Below are 11,226 nucleotides of genomic sequence, written 5' to 3' on the forward strand. Positions count from 1 at the left end.
AACGGCTGGACTGTCGGGATGAGCCCATTTCATATGATAAGACAGAAGTCTGCTGACTGGAGGTGGCCACCCACTTCTCTTTTTAGTGATCATCTTGGGCTGTATACCCCCCCCCCCCCCCCCCCCCCCAGGGCAGTTCCTGCGGCCTCACTAGGGTTGGTTACCATCCCGGGCAGAGAGCAGGGCAGACTCTGAGGCAGCTGGAGCTCGTGGCCATTCCCTTAGCGTTGCTCGTGTGCCTAATGACTACAGTATTGGGGTTAAAGCTCTTCCATGGGTGTCAGTTTTAACCACATTTCACCTTTACACATGACCGAGTAGTTGGGCGTTATGTTACGATCATATTGGCGGAAAAAAATTATGATACAATACAAAATACGCAGTTTATTCCAAAATGCAATCAAGTATTCATTTCTGAATTTAATTTGCAAGCCATTAGTTTCCAGTCCCAGTCCCGGGGAACCTTTGTGGCCACAGTGTTTTGTTCCAACCAGTTTTAGAATCGCAGAGCTGTTTTCTCTCTCACTGTTTAGTTCGCAGGGCTTCTGGTTTTCATCTCTTCTTCTGTACTTAGAAAAGGCCAACATTGTGAGATTTCAAAAATTTGTATTTTTGCTATTAATAAAGTAATCCTATCTATCTATCTATCTATCTATCTATCTATCTATCTATCTATCTATCTATCTATCTCTCTATCTATCTCTCTATCTATCTATCTATCTATCTATCTATCTATCTATCTATCTATCTATCTATCTATCTATCTATCTATCTATCTATCGTTTTAAGTTCTTAACTCTTTTGTTGTTTTTCCTGTTAAGTCACCTTTACTTTTGCATGAGATGTCCCGCCAGTTTGATACTGCTATACAGTATTTTAAAGATTTTTAGATAGATAGATAGGTACTTTATTAATCCCAAGGGGAAATTCACAAATTTGTGTAGTTTGCAGTAAACTTACAAGTCAATCAAAAGCAATAATGGTATTTTTACCAAGCCAAGAGTGCTTTCTTTCACATAAATCACAACTTTCCATGTTGTCTGCTCTTTCATTATTAAAATATGTGATTTGCCCATGTATACCCCAAAGCAATCCGCACATCACACTTGAATGGGATCTGCCTTTTTTTAAAAATTAATTTTATTGTAATCATTCAGTACATATAGATCAATTTTTACAAAAAATAGGATTGAAAACAAATCTGCTTTTATCAAAGATGTCACTCACGTCAAGCCGCATACAGTTGAAAGGCTCCTTACCATTGGTTAGCTGAGTGTCAGCCCATTGAGATGTAGTTGCCTATGATTGGTCAGTTACATTAAATGTCATAGCTGGGCGTAAAAGGCAGGAAATAAATGGCGTCGGTGAGAGCTCATCTTTATACATCATTACATGCAAAGCTTGAGTCGGATTGTGATCACGGTTTTGACTTTATTAAGAATGACGCCTGGAATAGAAACATCTAAGTGCCAGATTAATGTTTTAATTCAGTTATTTGCTACAGAAACGGAGTGATATGGTGGTACAGCAGATAGTGTTCATTGGGGATAATAAGGATATGGATGTTTTTTTGCTAAGAACTGTTACTGACACATTTACATTATTCTGTGTTAAAACCCCATTCATTAATACAAATCAATTCACAGATGTGCAGGGAGAACATGCAAAGTCTACGTAGACCCCGGCACTGTAAGGCAGGAATGCTAATTCTTTGCTCCCCCTCTGCCTATATGTTTTAAACAAATGTATTACGTTTGCTTAACTTTATCCTGATTAAAACTAAATGCATATCCATAACTTGTGTTCAGTTCTTGTCACTTGATTGCACGCTGCTCACGTGCTTGACCTCACAATCCATCACTAGTCGACCAAAGTGCAACGATAGCAATGGCAGCAGGCAATTCATTTGTGAAATAACGCAATAAAGATTTGATTTTAAGTGGTGGGAATAAACTGCTGTAGCGATGTGAGGTATTCTGTTTTGAAGTAGGTGGTAGGTTACAGTCACAAGTTGGATGCAAGGGCTAATGGAAAGTATTTCTGTCTGTTTAAAGTCTGTTTATTTATTTGCAGTAAAAAGAGGACGGCTTCATGGACCTTCTGGTAAGTTTGTCTATGTTTTTATTTTAATTTTAAATGTACACCTCTTTGTTTCATTTTGCCACTTATGCACAAGGTGTCCCTTTATGACCCAGAACTGAAAGAAGAAGCTGGTATGAAAATGTTTGTAGGTATTTGGTTTATTACAGCTGTGAAATATGAGAAAATAAGCAACAACAAATAAATAAATAAATAAGTAAATAAAAACACGCTAATCTTCTATGGGGCAAATGCAGGACAGAAAGTGTGAATGGTGCCACAAAAATCCAAATCTAGTGTACAAAATGCAAGGTTTCACTGTGTGTATTGGCAAAAAGAAATCATTTCAAGGATTGACATGAAAAATAATTTTGAAAGTAAAAATTTGGATGAGATATATAATATATACAGTACTGTGCAAAAATTTTAGGCAGGTGTGAAAAAATGCTGTAAACAAAAAATGCTTTCAGAAATATAAATAATGATTGTTTATTGTTATCAATTTACAAAATGCAAAGTGAGCAAACAAAAGAGAAATCTAAATCAAATCAATATTTGGTGTTCCTACCTTTTGCCTTCAAACCAGCATCAATTCTTACAGGTCCACTTTCACAAAGTCAGGGATTTTGTAGGATTCTAGTCAGGTGTTTGATCAACCAATTCTACCAAACAGGTGCTAATGATCATCAATGTCACACGTAGGTTGAAACACAGTCATTAACTGAAACAGAAACAGCTGTGTAGGAGGCTTAACACTGGGTGAGGAACAGCCAAACTCTGCTACCAAGGTGAGGTTGTGGAAGACAGTTTCATGGCATGGCAAGACTGAGCACAGCAACAAGACACAAGGTAGTTCTACTGCATCAGCAAGGTCTCTCTCAGACAAAGATTTCAAAGCAGACTGGGGTTTCAAGATGTGCTGTTCAAGCTCTGTTGAAGAAGCACAAAGAAATGGACAACGTTGAGGATCGTAGACGCAGTGGTCGGCCAAGGAAACTTAGTGCAGCAGATGAAAGACACATCAAGCTTATTACCTTTCAAAATCAGAAGATGTCCAGCAGTGCCATCAGCTCAGAACTGGCAGAAACCAGTGGGACCCTGGTACACCCATCTACTGTCCGGAGAAGTCTGGCCAGAAGTAGTCTTCATGGAAGAGTTGCAGCCAAAAAGCCATACCTCCGATGTGGAAACAAGGCCAAGTGACTCAAGTATGCATGAAAACATAGGAACTGGGGTGCAGAAAAATGGCAGCAGGTGCTCTGGACTGATGAGTCAAAATTTGAAATATTTGGCTGTAGCAGAAGGCAGTTTGTCGAAGGGCTAGAGAGCGGTACAATAATGAGTGTCTGCAGGCAACAGTGAAGCATGGTGGAGGTTCCTTGAACGTTTGGGGCTGCATTTCTGCAAACGGAGTTGGAGATTTGGTCAGGATTAATAATGTTCTCAATGCTGAGAAATACAGGCAGATCCTTATCCATCATGCAATACCATCAGGGAGGCGTATGATTGGCCCCAAATTTATTCTGCAGCAGGACAACAACCCCAAACATACAGCCAAAGTCATTAAGAACTATCTTCTGTGTAAAGAAGAACAAGAAGTCCTGGAAGTGATGGTATGGCCCCCACAGAGCCCTGATCTCAACATCATCAAGTGTGTCTGGGATTACATGAAGAGACAGAAGGATGTGAGGAAGCCGACATCCACAGAAGATCTGTGGTTAGTTCTCCAAGATGTTTGGAACAACCTAAGAGCCGAGTTCCTTCAAAAACTGTGTGCAAGTGTACCTAGAAGAATTGATGCTGTTTTGAAGGCAAAGGGTGGTCACACCGAATATTGATTTGATTTAGATTTCTCTTTTGTTCATTCATTGCATTTTGTTGATTGATGAAAATAAATGAGTAACACTTCCATTTTTGAAAGCATTCTTTGTTTACAGCATTTTTTCACACCTGCCTAAAACTTTTGCACAGTACTGTGTATGTATGTATGTATATATATATATGGTTGAAATATTGTATGGGTGGTTACCTACCAGGTAACGCTTGTGGTTGGCCAGCAATCTGCTAACATCTGCCACGGTGCCCTCAGTTTGTGAGGAGCAGATCATAGAATGGTTGAAATAGTTTACTGTCAAATAAATGCAAAGAGTACGTGACACGTGTTTCGCCCTCATTCTGGGCTCATCAGGCGTACACACTCACTGCACTCCCTTACAGGAATCGAACCTCAGACGTCAGCGCCAGAGGCGAAGCCCCTAACGTTGCGCCACGGCATATGGTTCGTTCATTTGACAGCATGTAGATCGGGGTTGCTGACCAACCACAAGCGTTACCTGGTAGGTAACCACCCATACAATCAGATTGTGATTCAGACTACGAATGCCGTGAAAAAATAAATATATATATAACATAAAATATATATACTTTATTAATTCCAAGGGGAAATTCACAATAATAAATATATAGTAAAATAGGAGAGAAAAAGAAGATAATGATTTGGGGCACCTTGAAAGTGAACCCTGTATAATTGATGGAAAAATGGCAAACGATAATCAGGCAAATGCAACAAATTATTCAGACCGTAGTTCAATCAAGACTGACAGAGATGGGGGCAGCACCCCTTAAGAAGCTGCCAGACTGGAAGGGGAGGGGCCAAGGGGTTGTGACCCCAAAAGTGACGTCATTGAGACGGTCCTCGTTCTCAACTCAGGGTGAAATTCCAATCAGACAAGCCTGAGACAAGTCACATGGGTGACTCATATATATATATATATATATATATATATATATATATAATAAATACACACACACACAGGATAGATATTATATATATCTATATATACTGTGTGTGTATATATATATATATATATATGTATGTATGTATGTATGTATGTATGTATCTGTGTACATTCATTCGGCACTGTGGAGAAAGAAGGAGATGACAGTGTTAGGGACATCGACCCCCTCATCTCGGTGGGTTATGACAACCTTGACTGAGCCCACAAGAAGGTCCTCCGATACGTGTGTGTGTGTGTGACAGGTTGTTAAAGTATAAATAAGTAGATGTGATACATATCCACTCCGTCACATGACATCAACCAGACAAACAAATCCTAGGAAGAGAAAATTAAGACACCAATGAGAAAACAAATACACAAAATGCTGCCATGACATTGTCAATGAGTAACAATGAAAAAAATGCAACAAACCAACAAGATATGGAGACAAAGCCAAACCTAATGAACAACAATGTGTAGTGATCGTGGTGTAGTATGTCCTCCCGGTGTTTGTAGCAGCTGTAAGTTCCTCCAACAATCCAAAGTGGTCCAGTCAGTTGGCTTCTCTGGACTTCTGTCTTGTGTCAAAGTTAAATCACAAAGCCAGTTCAGGGTGACAAGAATGCCTTAATTGACACTTACATCGAGCCACTTGGCACATGGAAAGAAATAACTGACTTACAGGTGCTGGTGACACTTCCTAAATACGTTGATTAGCCTCACATCTCATGTCCTTGCTAGTTACTGATAAACAAAAACCCTAGGAGTCAGGATTTTGCTCTGTTAGACTGTACTGGTTTTCTTATTAATAATTGTCCTTCTTTAAAGTAGCAGCGGGACTGGGTCAGAGGTCAAGGAGCTTTAATTGAAATGCTTTCTAAGAGCTCTGAAGGCAAACACTAACAATTAACAAGGACAGAAGTCATTCAATATAAAATCAATTTGTGAAAATTGCATTTAACGGTAAAAATGAACTTTCGCACACGACACGCGTCCTATGATGGGCCGATGTCCCATCCAGAGAGACTTTCCTCCTGACACCTTAGTCAGTCTCTAGATTCATGTTAAAATGGACAGGTGGAATATCATTAAAAATAAGAGGCCACGACACATACAGTAGCACAGGAATCTCACACACCTCCTTCCTGGCAGCTTTCTTGTGAGGCAGACGAAGGGGAAACAAACAAAAAAAACAAAAGTTGCTCCAAGGAAATTTCTGCAGATGTTTGGAGCCAATCCATCCATCCATTTTCCAACCCGCTGAATCTGAACACAGGGTCACGGGGGTCTGCTGGAGCCAATCCTAGCCAACACAGGGCACAAGGCAGGAACCAATCCCGAGCAGGGTGCCAACCCACCGCAGGACACACACAAACACACCCTCACACCAAGCACACACTAGGGCCAATTTAGAATCGCCAATCCACCTAACCTGCATGTCTTTGGACTGTGGGAGGAAACCGGAGCGCCCGGAGGAAACCCACGCAGACACGGGGAGAACATGCAAACTCCACGCAGGGTGGACCCGGGAAGCGAACCCAGATCTCCTAACTGTGAGGCAGCAGCGCTACCACTGCGCCACCGTGCTGCCCTTGGAGCCAATCGTCCATTTTTATTTATGAGGGTCATTTGATATGTTTGGTAAATTTCTATGAGATGGCAGCACAATTCATTTGGTGATGTCACAGCCAGCAAGTGTCAGTCTTCAAACTGGGTCGGGCCAAATTTCAGTCAGAAGGCGACACGTTGTTTAAGCGTTTTTTTTTTTCTTTCTAAAAAATGGTGTTTAAAATGCTTTTTTTAATTTTTTTTTTTTTTAATTTTTACACCATACTTCTCAAATGAGCCACATGCATTGATGATGTGGTCAGCCAACTGGCAATGAACAAGTACCATTGACCATCACCTCAGGCCTACACCACAGTTTGCCATACTTCTTGCTAGCCTTGGAATGAAGGTGTTATACAGAACTGACCAGTCTGTGCTGGCAGAAGTAAGGTGCCAAGTGGAAGCAGGAACTGATGAAAAAGTGAGGTTGAAAAACAAAGCGTGCGTTAATCATGAAACTCACTGTAATTAGAACATTAAGACATTTTGACCACGAACGGGCCATTCTGCCTAACAACGCTCGCCAGTCCTAACTACTTAATTCCTTCAGGATAATATCAAGTTACGTTTTGAAGGTCACTAAAGTCCTAATGTCTACCACACTAACTTTTGGCAGGAGGTGCACTGCACTACAGTAACTTTCCAAGGCCTGCTTGGCAGTGGGCCATGGTCTGTTTCTGCAGCAACGGGCACAAGGGAGTCATCTCAACACCCACACAGGGGGCAATTGAGAGTCACCAGTTAACCTGACCCATGCAGCACTGTGATCCATGCTCGTTTATGAAAGCGTTGTTCCAATTGGAATTATTCAAGATAAACAAATTTATCCATTTACTGAACCTGCTGTTGGGTCACAGGATGCTGGGAGCTATCCTGGCAGAATCGGACATATTGCAGGAACCAGCCCAGTCCAACTCGGGGCAACTGCTGACCTTTTATACAATACAATACAATTTATTTTTGTCTAGCCCAAAATCACACCAGAAGTGGCTGCAATGGGCTTTAACAGGCCCTGCCTCTTGACAACCCCCTAGCCTTGACTTTCTAAGGAGACAAGGAAAAACTCCCAAAAAAATAAACCCTTGTAGGGGTAAAAATGGAAGAAACCTCAGGAAAGGCAGTTCAAAGAGAGACCCCTTACCAGGTAGGTTGGGTGTGCAGTGGGTGTCAAAAAAAAAAAAAAATAGGGGGTCAATACAATACAATACTCAGAACAGAACACAAGTCATCCTCAATACAATACAATAGTGCAACAGAAATATTACAAGTACAGAGCAGAATTTAACAGTAGATGATATCACATAATAGGATTTGGATTTGTTCAGAGTCCTGGAGACCTCGGCCATCAAGATGCTTCCCCCAATTGGCCATTCTACAGTTGAGATAGTGCTGGGCCAGCCAATCCGATGAGAGGACCCCTCTACGTGACAATTCCTCCGATCCTCCATCAGAGATGACTTTTCCTTAGGCAGTTTTTCCTTTTTTCCTTTTTTTTTTCCTTGCCAAGTTTAACAACTTGGCAGATGGGCAATGACACCAAGTGCCACATTTGAGTACCGAGAAGAGAAACAGAATAGGTGAGGGTTAGTAACAAATTAGAACACAGATCATGTTCCTTATGTTTTAGTGCTAATGACTAACAACAGAGATGCAATCTGTACAGTTAATCAGCAGCTCTAGTCAGGGTGTGCTAAACTGAAGTAGTGAGTCTTCAGCCGGGTTTTGAAATCTGAGACCGAAGGGGCATCTGTTATAGTAGCAGGCAGACCACTCCACAGTTTAGGGATGCTGTAACTAAAAGCTCGACCTCCCACTGTTATTTTATTAATCCTTGGGATCATAAGCAGACTGACATCTTGAGATTTTAATGTGCGCTCTGGTTTGTAAGTCATGATAAGTTCAGATAAGTAAGCCAGACCTCAGCCATTTAAGGCTCTATATGTTAAAAGGAGGATTTTGAAATCAGCCCTAAACTTAACCGGGAGCCAGTGTAACGATTTAAGAACTGGAGTTATGTGTTTGATCAGCAGATGGGATAAAAGAGCAAGAAAACACAATTTGAGGTCATGACCCCTGGAAACCACGCCCCTAGAAACGGTAACCCTAACAACAGAATGTAAAATGGCTTCCATAATAGGAAAAGGCTACAAGACCCCAAAATTCAGCCTTGATCATGATGGCATAAAGGCGTCAGCCAAATAACAGGTACAGTCAGATCTTGTGCCTCACAGGTTTATGATTTGCTGTCTGTCTATTATTCGGTTTGTCATCCATAATTAAACTGAAATTATTTTACGAGCAGTAACCTGGAACAATGTCATTCCCACAATGCTGCTCATTTGAATTAAAGTCAGAATTTTCGACCAATTATTGAGGTGGAGAGGCAGTCAAACGCAAAGCATTGTGGGAATTACATCTTTCCTGTTTAATGAAGTAACTGTTAATAATATTTTAGCAAAAAGCGCACACATTTTGACCATATGGGTGGATATCTGATAACTGCTAGTAAGGTGAAATTTGAGTTGACCACGAACAGGCCATTCCGCCTAACAACGCTCCTCCAGAATAATATCAAGTTACATTTTGAAGGTCACTAAAGTCCTAATGTCTACCACAATAAGTGCTGGTAAGAGGTGCGCCGCACTATAGTAAATTTCCAAGGCCTGCTTGGCAGCTGTTTCTGCAGCAACGGGCACAAGGGAGTCACCTAAACACCCACACGGGGCAATTGAGAGTGCCCAGTTAACCTAACTCATGCAGCACCGTGATCCATGGCCGTTTTATGAAGCGTTGTTCCAATTGAAACTTATTCAAGATCAACAAATGTATCCTTGTACTGAACCTTAATCCTGCTGTTGGGTCACAGGACGCTGAGGGCTATCCAAGCAGAATTGGGCGTATTGCAGGAATCGGCCCAGTGCACAAACCGACTCTCACTCTGTCATCGCAGACCACTTTAGAGCTGCTGCTCAGTGCTTCATGAAGGACCAGTTTGTGAATGAACGAACTTCATGCAGTCGCCCTACAACAGGAATAAGACTTAGGGTGGTACATTTGGGTCGACTTGGGTAGAAATCCATTCACGTCTGTAGGCCGGTCATGAGGTAGCATGGCTAACGTCGTGGGTTAATGTGTCTCACAATGTCCAAAATGCTTAAAAAGCGAGACACATGGTAACTCCTTAGAAACCAAACTTCAGACCCTGTTTGTATCTGGTGCCATTTTTTATGGTTCTGTGTTTAATGCATTACAGTTTATTCTTCAACACTGATATCCATTATTTGCTGTGTTCCACTGAGTATCTGATGATAATTGAATCAAACGCTTTTGTTGTGACGCAGATAAATTCAACACCTACATCGCCCTCAAAGTTCAAAATTTGAAGAGCACAACCGTCACCCGCCGTGGGAATGAGCCATTATGGGAACAAGATTACATGTTGTAAGTATGGAAGTCTTCAATCTCCTTGTGAAATCGAAGATCAAAGAAATCGGAACCATTGCTTTATTGTAGGTCCTGACGTTTCTAGTCTGCATTTCCATTTCAAGAAACAAGAGAGAAAATATTTGATTATTCTTGTGCTTTTGTCATATCATCTGGAATCGTTGGTCAGTGTTGGGTACGGGTGCAAAAAAAAGTTGCCAGGAATTCAGTTGTCCGCTACAGTTACATGCATCCCCTTAAAATGTTTTCTGCATTTTCTTTTGTAGTGAGATAAACGAATTAGAAAAAGGACTTATTGTAGAGTTGTGGGACAAAGGGTTGATCTGGGACACACTTATTGGCACTGTGTGGATTCCACTGAAAGGCATAGCTTATGCCACGGAGGTGAGTACTTGACGACCGCCAATAGTTAGCTACATGAATGGCTGGACGAGCTTTACTGTCATTTTACGATTTCTGTTGTAAACAGGAAGGCCGAGGATCTTGGTGGGTCTTGGACTCGGACGTCCTCTTGGATGGAGGAGAGATCTGCGGGACAGAAAATCCAACACTTCATGAGGTCCTCCTGGATGTGTATTATGAATTTCCAGCGGGTAGGTCTTTTGATAGAAGGCACAGAAAGCAGATGCATACGTTTTTGAGAAATCTACCTGCTTGATTGTATAACGTGGTCAGCATCAGGGAATGGACAAACTATATCATTCATCACCTCGTATTGTTTTATTGTCAAACCTGAGTAAATCCCGTTTAGGGTCACAGGGTCAATGCGTTCAAGGATTCTTGTGAGCCCTCGAAAACTGGGTGATGATTAAGCAGTCAAAAGTCACGGTCCAGGCAAATAAAAGTCAGAATAAGGGGATTACAAAACAAAACAAAGCAACTCGAAATTGAAAGGACGAGAGAGAGAGAGGTTAGGAACAGGCATTGAGGTGACAAACCACCCCAGGATCTCAGATTAGGACCCGAGTGCAGCCATGCGATGGGTGACACAACAGTAGTTCAGATGGAATGGAACAGTGTGAAGTTCTTTTACGGTGGTTGGAATGCTAATTCTGCCACCAACCCCTAGGTTTTTCCCTGCAGGTTGGAGGGCCTACATGCAGGGCTGAATGCAGATTAACGTCATACGCAGGATGAAGCAATTGCAGGTCCTTGCTGAAGGGTCCCATGAAGTAGAATCTCTTTTGGCGTTTACGGTATTTGTACCGGCAACCGTCCAATTACTAGTGCAGATGCCTACCTCAGAGCCACCACTCTGCCCTGAAAGAGCATGAGGACACTAAAAGTCAAATACAAAAAGTGACAGGACCGAGAGCAC

Source organism: Erpetoichthys calabaricus, chromosome 17 (assembly GCF_900747795.2).
Source record: "Erpetoichthys calabaricus chromosome 17, fErpCal1.3, whole genome shotgun sequence".
NCBI lineage: Eukaryota > Metazoa > Chordata > Cladistia > Polypteriformes > Polypteridae > Erpetoichthys > Erpetoichthys calabaricus.